A 14,413-nucleotide genomic window follows, 5' to 3' on the forward strand; every position below is an offset into this window, starting at 1 on the left:
AAAAGCATTGCTCTGCGGCGTTTGAGGTGCGCGCCTTGCCAGTCAGTATGTGCAAAGATGCTCGCAAAGAGAGAGGGGCGCCGACGCGGCACTCGACACGAAATGCGCCAAGCGACCGTACGAACGGTCGAACGAAACGTCCACATCCGGTGTGGTCTAGTGGCTAGGATACCTGGCTTTCACCCAGGAGGCCCGGGTTCGATTCCCGGTACCGGAACGGAATTTTTTCCACACGAATCGTGGCAAGTTTGAGCTGTCCGAGCAGCCGTTTGCCGTCCTGCTCGCAATATAGCTACTGTTTCGTGACCGTCAGCAGAATATAGACTAGGGAAGCAGACACACGACGACCATAGAAATGGTGTATGGCTTCATGCCACCTGTTTCCAGCGTAGGGCTGAGCAGCTGCATCTGCCGAGGCCCGTTAGCTCAGTTGGTTCAGTTCCGCTTTAGACGCCGTGCAGTGTGGACGTGCCTAGTCTTCCGCTCCGCCGTAGCGTTACGTATAGTGGACTATCGTTTTTGTTACGTGTTGTGTTGCAACTTCTGAGAGTATTTCTCCGTCGTTGTTTCGTACCTTGTGTTACTTTCTGTCCTTATTTCAGTGTTTTTTGTGTAGCGGTTTCGACCGCATATTTTGAAAATGTCGTCCCAGGTTATTCCTCGTCAGGCTACAGTTAGTTTTGCTTTTGACAAGTCAACCCGCCATGTGCAACCTAGTTCTCTTGAGATTCATGATTGGTTGGTAGATACCTTTGGTGTTCATTCGGATCAGGTGCACACTGCTTATTTTGATACCGAACTGTATGTTTTCTTTGTTAAGTTTATGGACCCACTTCAGGTTGATAAAATTCTTTCTAAATATGGTCATCAAGTTCTCTTTCGGCATCGGGATGATTCTGTAAGTACCGTGCTGCTTTCCAATGCTTCCATCACGTATACCAATGTTCGTGTTTACAACCTTCCACCGGAGGTGGATAATGTCTATCTTAAGGAGGGTCTACAGAAGTATGGTGATGTAAAGAGCATTCGCCTTGAACGCTGGTCAAGCCAACATCGCCTGCAATGTTACAGTGGTATTCGTTCAGTCGAAATGCACGTTAAGCAGAATATTCCATCTCACCTGCAGATCGGTGGATATCGTGTCCATGTAACATATAGTGGTCAGGTTGGCACCTGTTTTTTGTGCAATGAAAGTGGTCACGTGCGTACCGACTGTCCGCGGAGAGTTTTTGTTTTAAAAAATTCTCTCGAACAGCGTCGCAAGTTAACGGTCGCTGACCTCGTTGCAGGTGGTTCTGCTCTTGGTGTAGCACAGTCCAGTGGTAGTAGCGCCCCGCCACAGGTTTTGCGCACCCCTGATACAGAATTTCCTCCTTTGCGTGCTAAATCTGATGTTGTTCCGTCTGTCCCTCAGGTGGGTGTGCCACTTTTGAATAATAAGAGGCGTCGCCCACACGATGGAAATAGTACGGATGAGGATCTCCCTGAGATGCCCCAGTCCGAGCGACCGGCATCCTCCGAGCCACTGTGTACTGTAGCTGCTCCCTGCCCTCCTGAGGTAGCGGTTCCGGTGGCGGCTGCTGGCGCCCCTCCGGCCTCCGACGCAGCTTCTCTCGAGTCGGGTCGTCGGTCGGGCCTGTTGGCGCCGTCTTCCGAACCGACTTCGATGTCACAACAAGTGGAGCCGCGACAACTTCCTGCTTCGCTGCCCCATACCTCTGCCAGCGGAGCTGCTCCGCTTCCTTCCAACTCTGCGGCCTCGGACCTTCCTGCTCACGTTTCGCCTCCGTGCAGTCCATGTTTGCCGGAAGCTAGTGCAGGTGTTGACCATTCCGTTTTGTCGGATGTTTCCCCCGCGACCCCGGATCCCGCATGTGGACCGGCGCGGGTGGTGTCGGATACAGAACTTGACCCTCCTACGTCACCGGCGGCTGAAGTTTCCTTGCCCGTCAGCCGACGCAAGTTACGCGTTCAGCCGAACGTTAATGCTGTTCGTAAAAAACCGAAACGTAAGGGATCCGCGGAACGGGGTAGCAGTCCCCCTCCCTCGGATGCCTCCGTCACCCCTGCTATGGACTGTGACGCTGGTGCGTCGGTGTAGGTGATTTGTTTTCTCGCTTTTCTCTCTATGGTTCAAGCATACACCTTTCTTACCTTAAATGTTAACCGTATTGAGTCCGACGTTCGCATTGCCTCTTTGCGGCAGTTTATTTACGACGCCTGTGCGGACGTAGTGTTTTTGCAGGAAGTGTTGTTTTCTGTTCTCTCTCTACCTGGATTTCAAACTGTTTTTAATGTCGCGCCGGAATATTCAACAGGAACTGCTCTTTTCTTTCGAGAGGGCATTCCTATTACTGACATTGAATTCCTTGACTCTGGCCGTGGGATTGGTTGTCGTCTTTTTGATCTCCGCCTCGTTGTTTTGTATGCCCCCTCTGGTTCGGGTCACACTGTGGCTCGATCGCGCTTTTATAAAGAAGAGCTTATTTATCTTTTGCGCCAGAGTCCTCGGAGTCTCCTGCTCGGAGGCGATTTTAATTGTGTTTTACGCCCTGCAGACCAGTCCCCCAATTTTAATTATTGCCGTGATTTACATGACTTAGTTCGTACGATGCATCTGCGTGATGTTTGGGAACACAAATATCCAACCCTGGTGAAATATACGTTTTTTACCGCGTCCTCATGCAGTAGACTCGACAGATTCTATTTATCTGATTTTTTATGTGATAAAATTCTTTCTGTCGAAGTTATTCCTACTCGTTTTTCTGACCATTGTGCTTTTACTGCAACTGTAAATCTTAGTCGCCAACCTGCAAAACTTTATCGTTCCCAGTGGATGTTAAATGTTTCCCACCTTGCCGACAGTGCTATGGATGATGTTATAAGTGGCGTGTGGGAGCGATGTCTTCGCTCTGTCCCGCGATACCCCTCCTTGCTGGTTTGGTGGACTGCGTTTGCCAAGCCCAAGATTCGTCAGACTTTGATTTTCTACTGTGCTGCTAGGACGCGTGATTTTAAGAACACGTATGAATATTACTACTCTGTCCTGCGTGAACTATATGACGCGGCGGGTACCTCTCCACTGCGGATCCATGATGTTCGTCGTATTAAAGCCAAGCTCTTGAGCCTTAAACGACGACAGATGGATGGTCTGCGAGTTAAGTCGAAACCTCACTCTCTTGTTGAAGGTGAACTGACATCCTTGTACCACCTGCTACGGCATCAGACTCGTCGTCGTCGCTCCTTCATCTCTTCTCTTACGGTGGATGATGGGCGACAGTTTAGTGCACAGGAGGAAATGGTTCGTGCTCTTCATCAGTATTACACTAGTCTCTATTCTGCCGATGATTCTGGTGAGTCTCTTTCGGATGATGTCTTTGGGGATCTAACTGCGACGATCGGGCCTGACGCGAACGGCGAATTTCTCCGGGAGTTCCAGGTAGATGATGTTTTCGATTTTATTGCTCGCTCTCCGTCCAGTAAATCGCCGGGTCCAGACGGCCTGCCTAAAGAATTTTATCTCCGTTTTTGGCCTCGTTTGGGTGGCATTTTTACGCAGATTTTAAATGAGATTGTCAGAGGGATGGATGTGCCTGCCGATTTTAAAGTAGGGAAAATTGTTTTAATTCCGAAGTCCTCTGGTCGTTTATCTGCTGCCAATCTTCGTCCGCTCACATTGCTGAATTTTGACTATAAGACAGCTGCTAGAGCGCTCAATAGCCGGCTGTCTTCTCTGCTTCGGGGTGTGATTGGTGCACATCAATGTTGTTTTCATGATAGATCTATTCTGACACCAGTAGCCGAATATCGGGATGTTGTCTCGGTTGCGGCGGTTACAAACGTACATTGTGCCTTTGCCTTCCTTGATTTTTATAAGGCTTTTGATCACGTCAGTCATGTGTTTTTAGATCGTGTTTTAGGTACAATAGGTTTTAACGCTTCATCACGTGGTGTTCTTGGCAATTTGTACAGGGGAATAACAGCTCGGGTGTCAGTCAATGGGCAGCTGACGCCGCCCATTGCTATCCGCCGCGGAGTGCCTCAGGGTAGTCCGCTCTCTATGTCTTTATTCGTTTTGTCCCTGGAACCGCTGCTTCGGACTATTGCTCTCAAGCTTCAGGGTATGTCCCTCTCTGGTGGGAAGCTCTCGGTTAAGGCATATGCGGATGATGTCGTTGTTCTCCTCCGTCAACGAGATGATATCCCGTTGTTGAAAGGGGCAGTTGATGCATACTGTCGTGTCTCTGGAGCGCGTCTCAATCAGGGTAAATGTAAGTTCCTTGATATTCGAGGATTTCGCGATGCTGACGTCCCTTGGGCCACTTTTGTCGATCGCCATACGTCCTTGGGGATTATCATTGATCGGTGTCCTCTAAAAATGGCGGCTCTCAATTGGAAATCTGTCACTGAGAAGATACAGGGGGCTCTGATGGTCCATGAGCAGCGCTCTGCTACCATTTTGCAAAAAGTCAGAATTTTAGACACCTACGTCCTATGTAAAGCTTATTATGTTGCTCAGCTGTTCCCACTTCCCATGATGGTGGCGAAAAGGTTGCGCCAATTGTCTAGCAGGTTTATATGGAAGGGCCATCTATTCAAGTTACGTTACGAGGTAATGACGAAACCGCGTCTCTCCGGAGGCTTGGGCCTCTCTGACATTACTCGCAAGGCGTCTGCTTTGTACGTCCGCCGAACGACTCTAATTGTTACGCAAGAAGTGACTTCAATTACATCCAGGCTTTTTACTGTTGTGCGTCCGGCGAGCCTTGCTCCACCTGTCGATGTCGGACGCCTAAATTTTAAGTTGAAACACATTCGGGAATTTTACATTGCGGTGAGTTACCTCGGTGACGTCTTCTTGCGGCGACCGGTGCCAACGACCAAGAGCTTGATTGCCCGCTGGGAGGGGCTGGCCAGTCCCAATCCAATAGAACTGGCGTCTCCATCCGTGTCCTGGAGGAACGTCTGGAAGAACGTTAGTCTGCCGATCCACTCTATGGCCGTGGCGTCCACGTGGTATAGGGTAATAAATAATTTGGTTCCCACCAATGTACGACTGCACCGTATTGGTCTTTCTGACACGGACACCTGTACTCGGTGTGGTCTCCTGGATACCCTTGAACATCGATTCACCTGCTGTGGGCACCTTGCTAATTGGCGTTGGCTCAGGAAACAACTTGCTTTTGTCACTAGGTCTGCTGAAGCCGCTTATACTATTGACATCATCGTCCGGCCCGATTCTTCCTTTTTTCCGCGGACGAAGCTCCATACCGTCATGTGGTTGATTGGCCATTTCGTACATTTTGTCAACAGTTGTCATGAAGAGGATGGACACCTAGCGTTTCGGCAGTACATGCTTACTGCTTACTGGCAACGCTTGCGATTGCCAGGCCTCCGAGATGATTTTGCCAATATGCTTAGCCTGACATTTGAAAGAGAGGGTGTTGGCTAAGGTCACCTGTGTGAGCCATTTTCTTTTATACTGTTTCTGAATTTGCCGCCTTTATGTATGTTTCTTCTCTACACCAGGACTGAAGTTTTCGTGTTTTAACCTTTATTTCAGTAAGCAGTCTACATTATATAGTCATGTTTTAGGATTTTAATTTCAGTACTGTACTTCTTTTGAAGTGGCTGTGTGGTGGATATTCTTTAATATTTTTTTCAATAGATACATTCGTTCGAGTGGTAGAAAAAAAAAAAAAAAAAAAAAAAAAGGGGTATGATTCCTGCTTTGGGTGCAGGAGGTCCCGGGTTCAAATCCCGGACAGGCCCTACTTTTCACTTTCGCGACAACCCAGCACTACGATAAACTTGCGAGTCTCTGAAAGTAAGCCATGCAGCAGGAAAAACTGCATGTCGGGCCACCGGCCCATGAGACTCACAGGTGCGTCTTATGGAAAAAAAAAAAAAAGAAAAAAAAAAAAAAAAAAGTTGGTTAGAGCGTCGTGCTAATAACGCGAAGGTCGTGGGTTCGATCCCCCCACGGGCCACTACTCTTTTACTACTACGAAAAGGCAGCGCCGATTTCAGCTGGCGAGTGTGATGACCAAAAGATCATCACCCTGCGTGGAAGTTGACAGAGGATCCGAACCCGACTCGTCGGGAAGCGCTACAGCATTCACTCGGCAATGGCCATAATATCTTGAATACACTGGTTCTCAACCGATAAAGAGAAAATGAAAGAAAATGTCCGATTGCCGATGCGTAACAACTTTGGCCCTTGTCAGTACTTGGGCGGGTGAGCGCATGGGAACACAGGGCACTATTTGCACTTTTACTTCCTATTTTTGTTTCTCCTTTGTTTTCGGAGCTACAGCCCGATTCGGTCAGGGAGACGCCACCGTGAAATGAAGGGGGCGTGCTGTGTGTCCATCGCCTCGCCTCTCCTTACCTCTCTCAGTCGTTTCTCGTGCTTGTCGTTTTGATAAAGGCCGATTTGAGAGCGTCAGCTCTCGCGTCAGCTGAGCAAAGTCGAGACAAGTCGAGACACGAGACAAGTCGAGACACACTAAGGGCTGGTATGCAGCGAGTAAGAGGGCGAAAAAACAATAATTTAAGAGCGCGTGGCAAAAGTACTCATACGCGAAATTAAAAGCCTGCTGCGGTGGCCGGGAATCGAACGCGGATCAACTGCTTGGAAGGCAACTATGCTGACCATTACACCACCACCGCACAAGCGAGCGCCGCGCGTCCGCGCTGTGTCGGCTTCCCGCCAGTCGGCAGCGGCCGAAGGTGATCGTACCTGGCAGGCGCATTTCGAGGCAGGCTAGGGGAGCACATCCAGACGCATTCGGACAGCGTATCCGCGCACATTTCGCATCCTTTGGCAAGAGTTGGGCGCCGGCGACGCAAGAGTACGCAGAGGACCGCGTTCTGGCGGCATTTTTAAGCAGTGCAGTGCAGGATTCAGCGTCTGCAGCATCTTTCCCACAGAATGCTACGGCGCTTGACGGCAGTCCCACTTTCCCTTGAGACATCTGCTCGGGAAGCAGCGTCAAGTTACCGCTGGCCCCAGCATCGGTGGTTCAGTGGTAGAATGCTCGCCTGCCACGCGGGCGGCCCGGGTTCGATTCCCGGCCGATGCATCATTTTGCTTTTCCCGCGATGATGCTGCCGCGTGGCTTGAGCGCTTGAGATGCACGATCCACAAGAATGTGTAGCTGGATTTCCCTTGAGAAGGACCGAGAACGCAGCACTCGCGGGTCCCCACTAGGACGCTCGCATCATGTTCTACAGACTAGCGTCGGCCTGGCCTCACAAGTTGCTGGGTCCGGGTGCCTCCGAGGCTCTGAACTTTAACGACAAGGAGTGCTGCCTATCGTTGCAACAGCTGCAGCAGCACCGCAATCAACTGGGCCGGCAGTGCACGTGTAGCAACAGAACACGTTATCCAGGAAGTACAGTGTCTCTACGTCTAATATTGGGTACGGTATTTACCCAGTTTCCAGGACAAGCGGTGCACCCGTGCCTCGGTAGCGCAGTAGGCAGCGCGTAAGTCTCATAATCTTAAGGTCGTGAGTTCGATCCTCACCCGGGGCATTTAATTTTCTGTGACTGATGGTGGTGCTGTTGCTAGGGCGCCAACGTATTTCTTGTTTGTTATCCACAACGTTTCAACGCTTCAGCGGGAAAATGTTTACTTCCTGTTATTGCTACTTACAGCTTCCCTTTTCCTCTTCTCCCAGCAGAGCATGAAGCCAAAAGCATTGCTCTGCGGCGTTTGAGGTGCGCGCCTTGCCAGTCAGTATGTGCAAAGATGCTCGCAAAGAGAGAGGGGCGCCGACGCGGCACTCGACACGAAATGCGCCAAGCGACCGTACGAACGGTCGAACGAAACGTCCACATCCGGTGTGGTCTAGTGGCTAGGATACCTGGCTTTCACCCAGGAGGCCCGGGTTCGATTACCGGTACCGGAACGGAATTTTTTCCACACGAATCGTGGCAAGTTTGAGCTGTCCGAGCAGCCGTTTGCCGTCCTGCTCGCAATATAGCTACTGTTTCGTGACCGTCAGCAGAATATAGACTAGGGAAGCAGACACACGACGACCATAGAAATGGTGTATGGCTTCATGCCACCTGTTTCCAGCGTAGGGCTGAGCAGCTGCATCTGCCGAGGCCCGTTAGCTCAGTTGGTTAGAGCGTCGTGCTAATAACGCGAAGGTCGTGGGTTCGATCCCCCCACGGGCCACTACTCTTTTACTACTACGAAAAGGCAGCGCCGATTTCAGCTGGCGAGTGTGATGACCAAAAGATCATCACCCTGCGTGGAAGTTGACAGAGGATCCGAACCCGACTCGTCGGGAAGCGCTACAGCATTCACTCGGCAATGGCCATAATATCTTGAATACACTGGTTCTCAACCGATAAAGAGAAAATGAAAGAAAATGTCCGATTGCCGATGCGTAACAACTTTGGCCCTTGTCAGTACTTGGGCGGGTGAGCGCATGGGAACACAGGGCACTATTTGCACTTTTACTTCCTATTTTTGTTTCTCCTTTGTTTTCGGAGCTACAGCCCGATTCGGTCAGGGAGACGCCACCGTGAAATGAAGGGGGCGTGCTGTGTGTCCATCGCCTCGCCTCTCCTTACCTCTCTCAGTCGTTTCTCGTGCTTGTCGTTTTGATAAAGGCCGATTTGAGAGCGTCAGCTCTCGCGTCAGCTGAGCAAAGTCGAGACAAGTCGAGACACGAGACAAGTCGAGACACACTAAGGGCTGGTATGCAGCGAGTAAGAGGGCGAAAAAACAATAATTTAAGAGCGCGTGGCAAAAGTACTCATACGCGAAATTAAAAGCCTGCTGCGGTGGCCGGGAATCGAACGCGGATCAACTGCTTGGAAGGCAACTATGCTGACCATTACACCACCACCGCACAAGCGAGCGCCGCGCGTCCGCGCTGTGTCGGCTTCCCGCCAGTCGGCAGCGGCCGAAGGTGATCGTACCTGGCAGGCGCATTTCGAGGCAGGCTAGGGGAGCACATCCAGACGCATTCGGACAGCGTATCCGCGCACATTTCGCATCCTTTGGCAAGAGTTGGGCGCCGGCGACGCAAGAGTACGCAGAGGACCGCGTTCTGGCGGCATTTTTAAGCAGTGCAGTGCAGGATTCAGCGTCTTCAGCATCTTTCCCACAGAATGCTACGGCGCTTGACGGCAGTCCCACTTTCCCTTGAGACATCTGCTCGGGAAGCAGCGTCAAGTTACCGCTGGCCCCAGCATCGGTGGTTCAGTGGTAGAATGCTCGCCTGCCACGCGGGCGGCCCGGGTTCGATTCCCGGCCGATGCATCATTTTGCTTTTCCCGCGATGATGCTGCCGCGTGGCTTGAGCGCTTGAGATGCACGATCCACAAGAATGTGTAGCTGGATTTCCCTTGAGAAGGACCGAGAACGCAGCACTCGCGGGTCCCCACTAGGACGCTCGCATCATGTTCTACAGACTAGCGTCGGCCTGGCCTCACAAGTTGCTGGGTCCGGGTGCCTCCGAGGCTCTGAACTTTAACGACAAGGAGTGCTGCCTATCGTTGCAACAGCTGCAGCAGCACCGCAATCAACTGGGCCGGCAGTGCACGTGTAGCAACAGAACACGTTATCCAGGAAGTACAGTGTCTCTACGTCTAATATTGGGTACGGTATTTACCCAGTTTCCAGGACAAGCGGTGCACACGTGCCTCGGTAGCGCAGTAGGCAGCGCGTAAGTCTCATAATCTTAAGGTCGTGAGTTCGATCCTCACCCGGGGCATTTAATTTTCTGTGACTGATGGTGGTGCTGTTGCTAGGGCGCCAACGTATTTCTTGTTTGTTATCCACAACGTTTCAACGCTTCAGCGGGAAAATGTTTACTTCCTGTTATTGCTACTTACAGCTTCCCTTTTCCTCTTCTCCCAGCAGAGCATGAAGCCAAAAGCATTGCTCTGCGGCGTTTGAGGTGCGCGCCTTGCCAGTCAGTATGTGCAAAGATGCTCGCAAAGAGAGAGGGGCGCCGACGCGGCACTCGACACGAAATGCGCCAAGCGACCGTACGAACGGTCGAACGAAACGTCCACATCCGGTGTGGTCTAGTGGCTAGGATACCTGGCTTTCACCCAGGAGGCCCGGGTTCGATTACCGGTACCGGAACGGAATTTTTTCCACACGAATCGTGGCAAGTTTGAGCTGTCCGAGCAGCCGTTTGCCGTCCTGCTCGCAATATAGCTACTGTTTCGTGACCGTCAGCAGAATATAGACTAGGGAAGCAGACACACGACGACCATAGAAATGGTGTATGGCTTCATGCCACCTGTTTCCAGCGTAGGGCTGAGCAGCTGCATCTGCCGAGGCCCGTTAGCTCAGTTGGTTAGAGCGTCGTGCTAATAACGCGAAGGTCGTGGGTTCGATCCCCCCACGGGCCACTACTCTTTTACTACTACGAAAAGGCAGCGCCGATTTCAGCTGGCGAGTGTGATGACCAAAAGATCATCACCCTGCGTGGAAGTTGACAGAGGATCCGAACCCGACTCGTCGGGAAGCGCTACAGCATTCACTCGGCAATGGCCATAATATCTTGAATACACTGGTTCTCAACCGATAAAGAGAAAATGAAAGAAAATGTCCGATTGCCGATGCGTAACAACTTTGGCCCTTGTCAGTACTTGGGCGGGTGAGCGCATGGGAACACAGGGCACTATTTGCACTTTTACTTCCTATTTTTGTTTCTCCTTTGTTTTCGGAGCTACAGCCCGATTCGGTCAGGGAGACGCCACCGTGAAATGAAGGGGGCGTGCTGTGTGTCCATCGCCTCGCCTCTCCTTACCTCTCTCAGTCGTTTCTCGTGCTTGTCGTTTTGATAAAGGCCGATTTGAGAGCGTCAGCTCTCGCGTCAGCTGAGCAAAGTCGAGACAAGTCGAGACACGAGACAAGTCGAGACACACTAAGGGCTGGTATGCAGCGAGTAAGAGGGCGAAAAAACAATAATTTAAGAGCGCGTGGCAAAAGTACTCATACGCGAAATTAAAAGCCTGCTGCGGTGGCCGGGAATCGAACGCGGATCAACTGCTTGGAAGGCAACTATGCTGACCATTACACCACCACCGCACAAGCGAGGGCCGCGCGTCCGCGCTGTGTCGGCTTCCCGCCAGTCGGCAGCGGCCGAAGGTGATCCTACCTGGCAGGCGCATTTCGAGGCAGGCTAGGGGAGCACATCCAGACGCATTCGGACAGCGTATCCGCGCACATTTCGCATCCTTTGGCAAGAGTTGGGCGCCGGCGACGCAAGAGTACGCAGAGGACCGCGTTCTGGCGGCATTTTTAAGCAGTGCAGTGCAGGATTCAGCGTCTGCAGCATCTTTCCCACAGAATGCTACGGCGCTTGACGGCAGTCCCACTTTCCCTTGAGACATCTGCTCGGGAAGCAGCGTCAAGTTACCGCTGGCCCCAGCATCGGTGGTTCAGTGGTAGAATGCTCGCCTGCCACGCGGGCGGCCCGGGTTCGATTCCCGGCCGATGCATCATTTTGCTTTTCCCGCGATGATGCTGCCGCGTGGCTTGAGCGCTTGAGATGCACGATCCACAAGAATGTGTAGCTGGATTTCCCTTGAGAAGGACCGAGAACGCAGCACTCGCGGGTCCCCACTAGGACGCTCGCATCATGTTCTACAGACTAGCGTCGGCCTGGCCTCACAAGTTGCTGGGTCCGGGTGCCTCCGAGGCTCTGAACTTTAACGACAAGGAGTGCTGCCTATCGTTGCAACAGCTGCAGCAGCACCGCAATCAACTGGGCCGGCAGTGCACGTGTAGCAACAGAACACGTTATCCAGGAAGTACAGTGTCTCTACGTCTAATATTGGGTACGGTATTTACCCAGTTTCCAGGACAAGCGGTGCACCCGTGCCTCGGTAGCGCAGTAGGCAGCGCGTAAGTCTCATAATCTTAAGGTCGTGAGTTCGATCCTCACCCGGGGCATTTAATTTTCTGTGACTGATGGTGGTGCTGTTGCTAGGGCGCCAACGTATTTCTTGTTTGTTATCCACAACGTTTCAACGCTTCAGCGGGAAAATGTTTACTTCCTGTTATTGCTACTTACAGCTTCCCTTTTCCTCTTCTCCCAGCAGAGCATGAAGCCAAAAGCATTGCTCTGCGGCGTTTGAGGTGCGCGCCTTGCCAGTCAGTATGTGCAAAGATGCTCGCAAAGAGAGAGGGGCGCCGACGCGGCACTCGACACGAAATGCGCCAAGCGACCGTACGAACGGTCGAACGAAACGTCCACATCCGGTGTGGTCTAGTGGCTAGGATACCTGGCTTTCACCCAGGAGGCCCGGGTTCGATTCCCGGTACCGGAACGGAATTTTTTCCACACGAATCGTGGCAAGTTTGAGCTGTCCGAGCAGCCGTTTGCCGTCCTGCTCGCAATATAGCTACTGTTTCGTGACCGTCAGCAGAATATAGACTAGGGAAGCAGACACACGACGACCATAGAAATGGTGTATGGCTTCATGCCACCTGTTTCCAGCGTAGGGCTGAGCAGCTGCATCTGCCGAGGCCCGTTAGCTCAGTTGGTTAGAGCGTCGTGCTAATAACGCGAAGGTCGTGGGTTCGATCCCCCCACGGGCCACTACTCTTTTACTACTACGAAAAGGCAGCGCCGATTTCAGCTGGCGAGTGTGATGACCAAAAGATCATCACCCTGCGTGGAAGTTGACAGAGGATCCGAACCCGACTCGTCGGGAAGCGCTACAGCATTCACTCGGCAATGGCCATAATATCTTGAATACACTGGTTCTCAACCGATAAAGAGAAAATGAAAGAAAATGTCCGATTGCCGATGCGTAACAACTTTGGCCCTTGTCAGTACTTGGGCGGGTGAGCGCATGGGAACACAGGGCACTATTTGCACTTTTACTTCCTATTTTTGTTTCTCCTTTGTTTTCGGAGCTACAGCCCGATTCGGTCAGGGAGACGCCACCGTGAAATGAAGGGGGCGTGCTGTGTGTCCATCGCCTCGCCTCTCCTTACCTCTCTCAGTCGTTTCTCGTGCTTGTCGTTTTGATAAAGGCCGATTTGAGAGCGTCAGCTCTCGCGTCAGCTGAGCAAAGTCGAGACAAGTCGAGACACGAGACAAGTCGAGACACACTAAGGGCTGGTATGCAGCGAGTAAGAGGGCGAAAAAACAATAATTTAAGAGCGCGTGGCAAAAGTACTCATACGCGAAATTAAAAGCCTGCTGCGGTGGCCGGGAATCGAACGCGGATCAACTGCTTGGAAGGCAACTATGCTGACCATTACACCACCACCGCACAAGCGAGGGCCGCGCGTCCGCGCTGTGTCGGCTTCCCGCCAGTCGGCAGCGGCCGAAGGTGATCCTACCTGGCAGGCGCATTTCGAGGCAGGCTAGGGGAGCACATCCAGACGCATTCGGACAGCGTATCCGCGCACATTTCGCATCCTTTGGCAAGAGTTGGGCGCCGGCGACGCAAGAGTACGCAGAGGACCGCGTTCTGGCGGCATTTTTAAGCAGTGCAGTGCAGGATTCAGCGTCTGCAGCATCTTTCCCACAGAATGCTACGGCGCTTGACGGCAGTCCCACTTTCCCTTGAGACATCTGCTCGGGAAGCAGCGTCAAGTTACCGCTGGCCCCAGCATCGGTGGTTCAGTGGTAGAATGCTCGCCTGCCACGCGGGCGGCCCGGGTTCGATTCCCGGCCGATGCATCATTTTGCTTTTCCCGCGATGATGCTGCCGCGTGGCTTGAGCGCTTGAGATGCACGATCCACAAGAATGTGTAGCTGGATTTCCCTTGAGAAGGACCGAGAACGCAGCACTCGCGGGTCCCCACTAGGACGCTCGCATCATGTTCTACAGACTAGCGTCGGCCTGGCCTCACAAGTTGCTGGGTCCGGGTGCCTCCGAGGCTCTGAACTTTAACGACAAGGAGTGCTGCCTATCGTTGCAACAGCTGCAGCAGCACCGCAATCAACTGGGCCGGCAGTGCACGTGTAGCAACAGAACACGTTATCCAGGAAGTACAGTGTCTCTACGTCTAATATTGGGTACGGTATTTACCCAGTTTCCAGGACAAGCGGTGCACCCGTGCCTCGGTAGCGCAGTAGGCAGCGCGTAAGTCTCATAATCTTAAGGTCGTGAGTTCGATCCTCACCCGGGGCATTTAATTTTCTGTGACTGATGGTGGTGCTGTTGCTAGGGCGCCAACGTATTTCTTGTTTGTTATCCACAACGTTTCAACGCTTCAGCGGGAAAATGTTTACCTCCTGTTATTGCTACTTACAGCTTCCCTTTTCCTCTTCTCCCAGCAGAGCATGAAGCCAAAAGCATTGCTCTGCGGCGTTTGAGGTGCGCGCCTTGCCAGTCAGTATGTGCAAAGATGCTCGCAAAGAGAGAGGGGCGCCGACGCGGCACTCGACACGAAATGCGCCAAGCGACCGTA

At 52.2% G+C, this 14,413-nt stretch overlaps 19 non-coding genes across 19 annotated transcripts; 15 read left to right on the plus strand and 4 right to left on the minus strand.

Moving 5' to 3' along the window:
- Positions 1-145: 145 nt before the first annotated feature.
- Trnae-uuc lies at positions 146-217 on the plus strand. The gene has a single exon. It is a non-coding gene; the product is annotated as a tRNA-Glu (tRNA).
- Positions 218-6,600: 6,383 nt separating this feature from the next.
- On the minus strand, positions 6,601-6,672 carry Trnag-ucc. The gene has a single exon. It is a non-coding gene; the product is annotated as a tRNA-Gly (tRNA).
- Positions 6,673-7,014: 342 nt separating this feature from the next.
- Positions 7,015-7,085, plus strand: Trnag-gcc. The gene has a single exon. It is a non-coding gene; the product is annotated as a tRNA-Gly (tRNA).
- Positions 7,086-7,466: 381 nt separating this feature from the next.
- On the plus strand, positions 7,467-7,539 carry Trnam-cau. Its single transcript has one exon. It is a non-coding gene; the product is annotated as a tRNA-Met (tRNA).
- A 305-nt stretch (positions 7,540-7,844) lies between these two features.
- On the plus strand, positions 7,845-7,916 carry Trnae-uuc. The gene has a single exon. It is a non-coding gene; the product is annotated as a tRNA-Glu (tRNA).
- Positions 7,917-8,114: 198 nt separating this feature from the next.
- On the plus strand, positions 8,115-8,188 carry Trnai-aau. The gene has a single exon. It is a non-coding gene; the product is annotated as a tRNA-Ile (tRNA).
- A 610-nt stretch (positions 8,189-8,798) lies between these two features.
- Positions 8,799-8,870, minus strand: Trnag-ucc. The gene has a single exon. It is a non-coding gene; the product is annotated as a tRNA-Gly (tRNA).
- Positions 8,871-9,212: 342 nt separating this feature from the next.
- Positions 9,213-9,283, plus strand: Trnag-gcc. Its single transcript has one exon. It is a non-coding gene; the product is annotated as a tRNA-Gly (tRNA).
- Positions 9,284-9,664: 381 nt separating this feature from the next.
- On the plus strand, positions 9,665-9,737 carry Trnam-cau. The gene has a single exon. It is a non-coding gene; the product is annotated as a tRNA-Met (tRNA).
- A 305-nt stretch (positions 9,738-10,042) lies between these two features.
- Trnae-uuc lies at positions 10,043-10,114 on the plus strand. Its single transcript has one exon. It is a non-coding gene; the product is annotated as a tRNA-Glu (tRNA).
- Positions 10,115-10,312: 198 nt separating this feature from the next.
- Trnai-aau lies at positions 10,313-10,386 on the plus strand. The gene has a single exon. It is a non-coding gene; the product is annotated as a tRNA-Ile (tRNA).
- Positions 10,387-10,996: 610 nt separating this feature from the next.
- Trnag-ucc lies at positions 10,997-11,068 on the minus strand. The gene has a single exon. It is a non-coding gene; the product is annotated as a tRNA-Gly (tRNA).
- Positions 11,069-11,410: 342 nt separating this feature from the next.
- Trnag-gcc lies at positions 11,411-11,481 on the plus strand. The gene has a single exon. It is a non-coding gene; the product is annotated as a tRNA-Gly (tRNA).
- A 381-nt stretch (positions 11,482-11,862) lies between these two features.
- Trnam-cau lies at positions 11,863-11,935 on the plus strand. Its single transcript has one exon. It is a non-coding gene; the product is annotated as a tRNA-Met (tRNA).
- Positions 11,936-12,240: 305 nt separating this feature from the next.
- Trnae-uuc lies at positions 12,241-12,312 on the plus strand. Its single transcript has one exon. It is a non-coding gene; the product is annotated as a tRNA-Glu (tRNA).
- Positions 12,313-12,510: 198 nt separating this feature from the next.
- On the plus strand, positions 12,511-12,584 carry Trnai-aau. Its single transcript has one exon. It is a non-coding gene; the product is annotated as a tRNA-Ile (tRNA).
- A 610-nt stretch (positions 12,585-13,194) lies between these two features.
- On the minus strand, positions 13,195-13,266 carry Trnag-ucc. Its single transcript has one exon. It is a non-coding gene; the product is annotated as a tRNA-Gly (tRNA).
- A 342-nt stretch (positions 13,267-13,608) lies between these two features.
- On the plus strand, positions 13,609-13,679 carry Trnag-gcc. The gene has a single exon. It is a non-coding gene; the product is annotated as a tRNA-Gly (tRNA).
- A 381-nt stretch (positions 13,680-14,060) lies between these two features.
- On the plus strand, positions 14,061-14,133 carry Trnam-cau. The gene has a single exon. It is a non-coding gene; the product is annotated as a tRNA-Met (tRNA).
- The last annotated feature ends 280 nt before the right edge of the window (positions 14,134-14,413 follow it).

The sequence above is a fragment of the Schistocerca piceifrons genome, unplaced genomic scaffold (assembly GCF_021461385.2).
Source record: "Schistocerca piceifrons isolate TAMUIC-IGC-003096 unplaced genomic scaffold, iqSchPice1.1 HiC_scaffold_568, whole genome shotgun sequence".
NCBI classification, from domain to species: Eukaryota; Metazoa; Arthropoda; class Insecta; order Orthoptera; family Acrididae; genus Schistocerca; species Schistocerca piceifrons.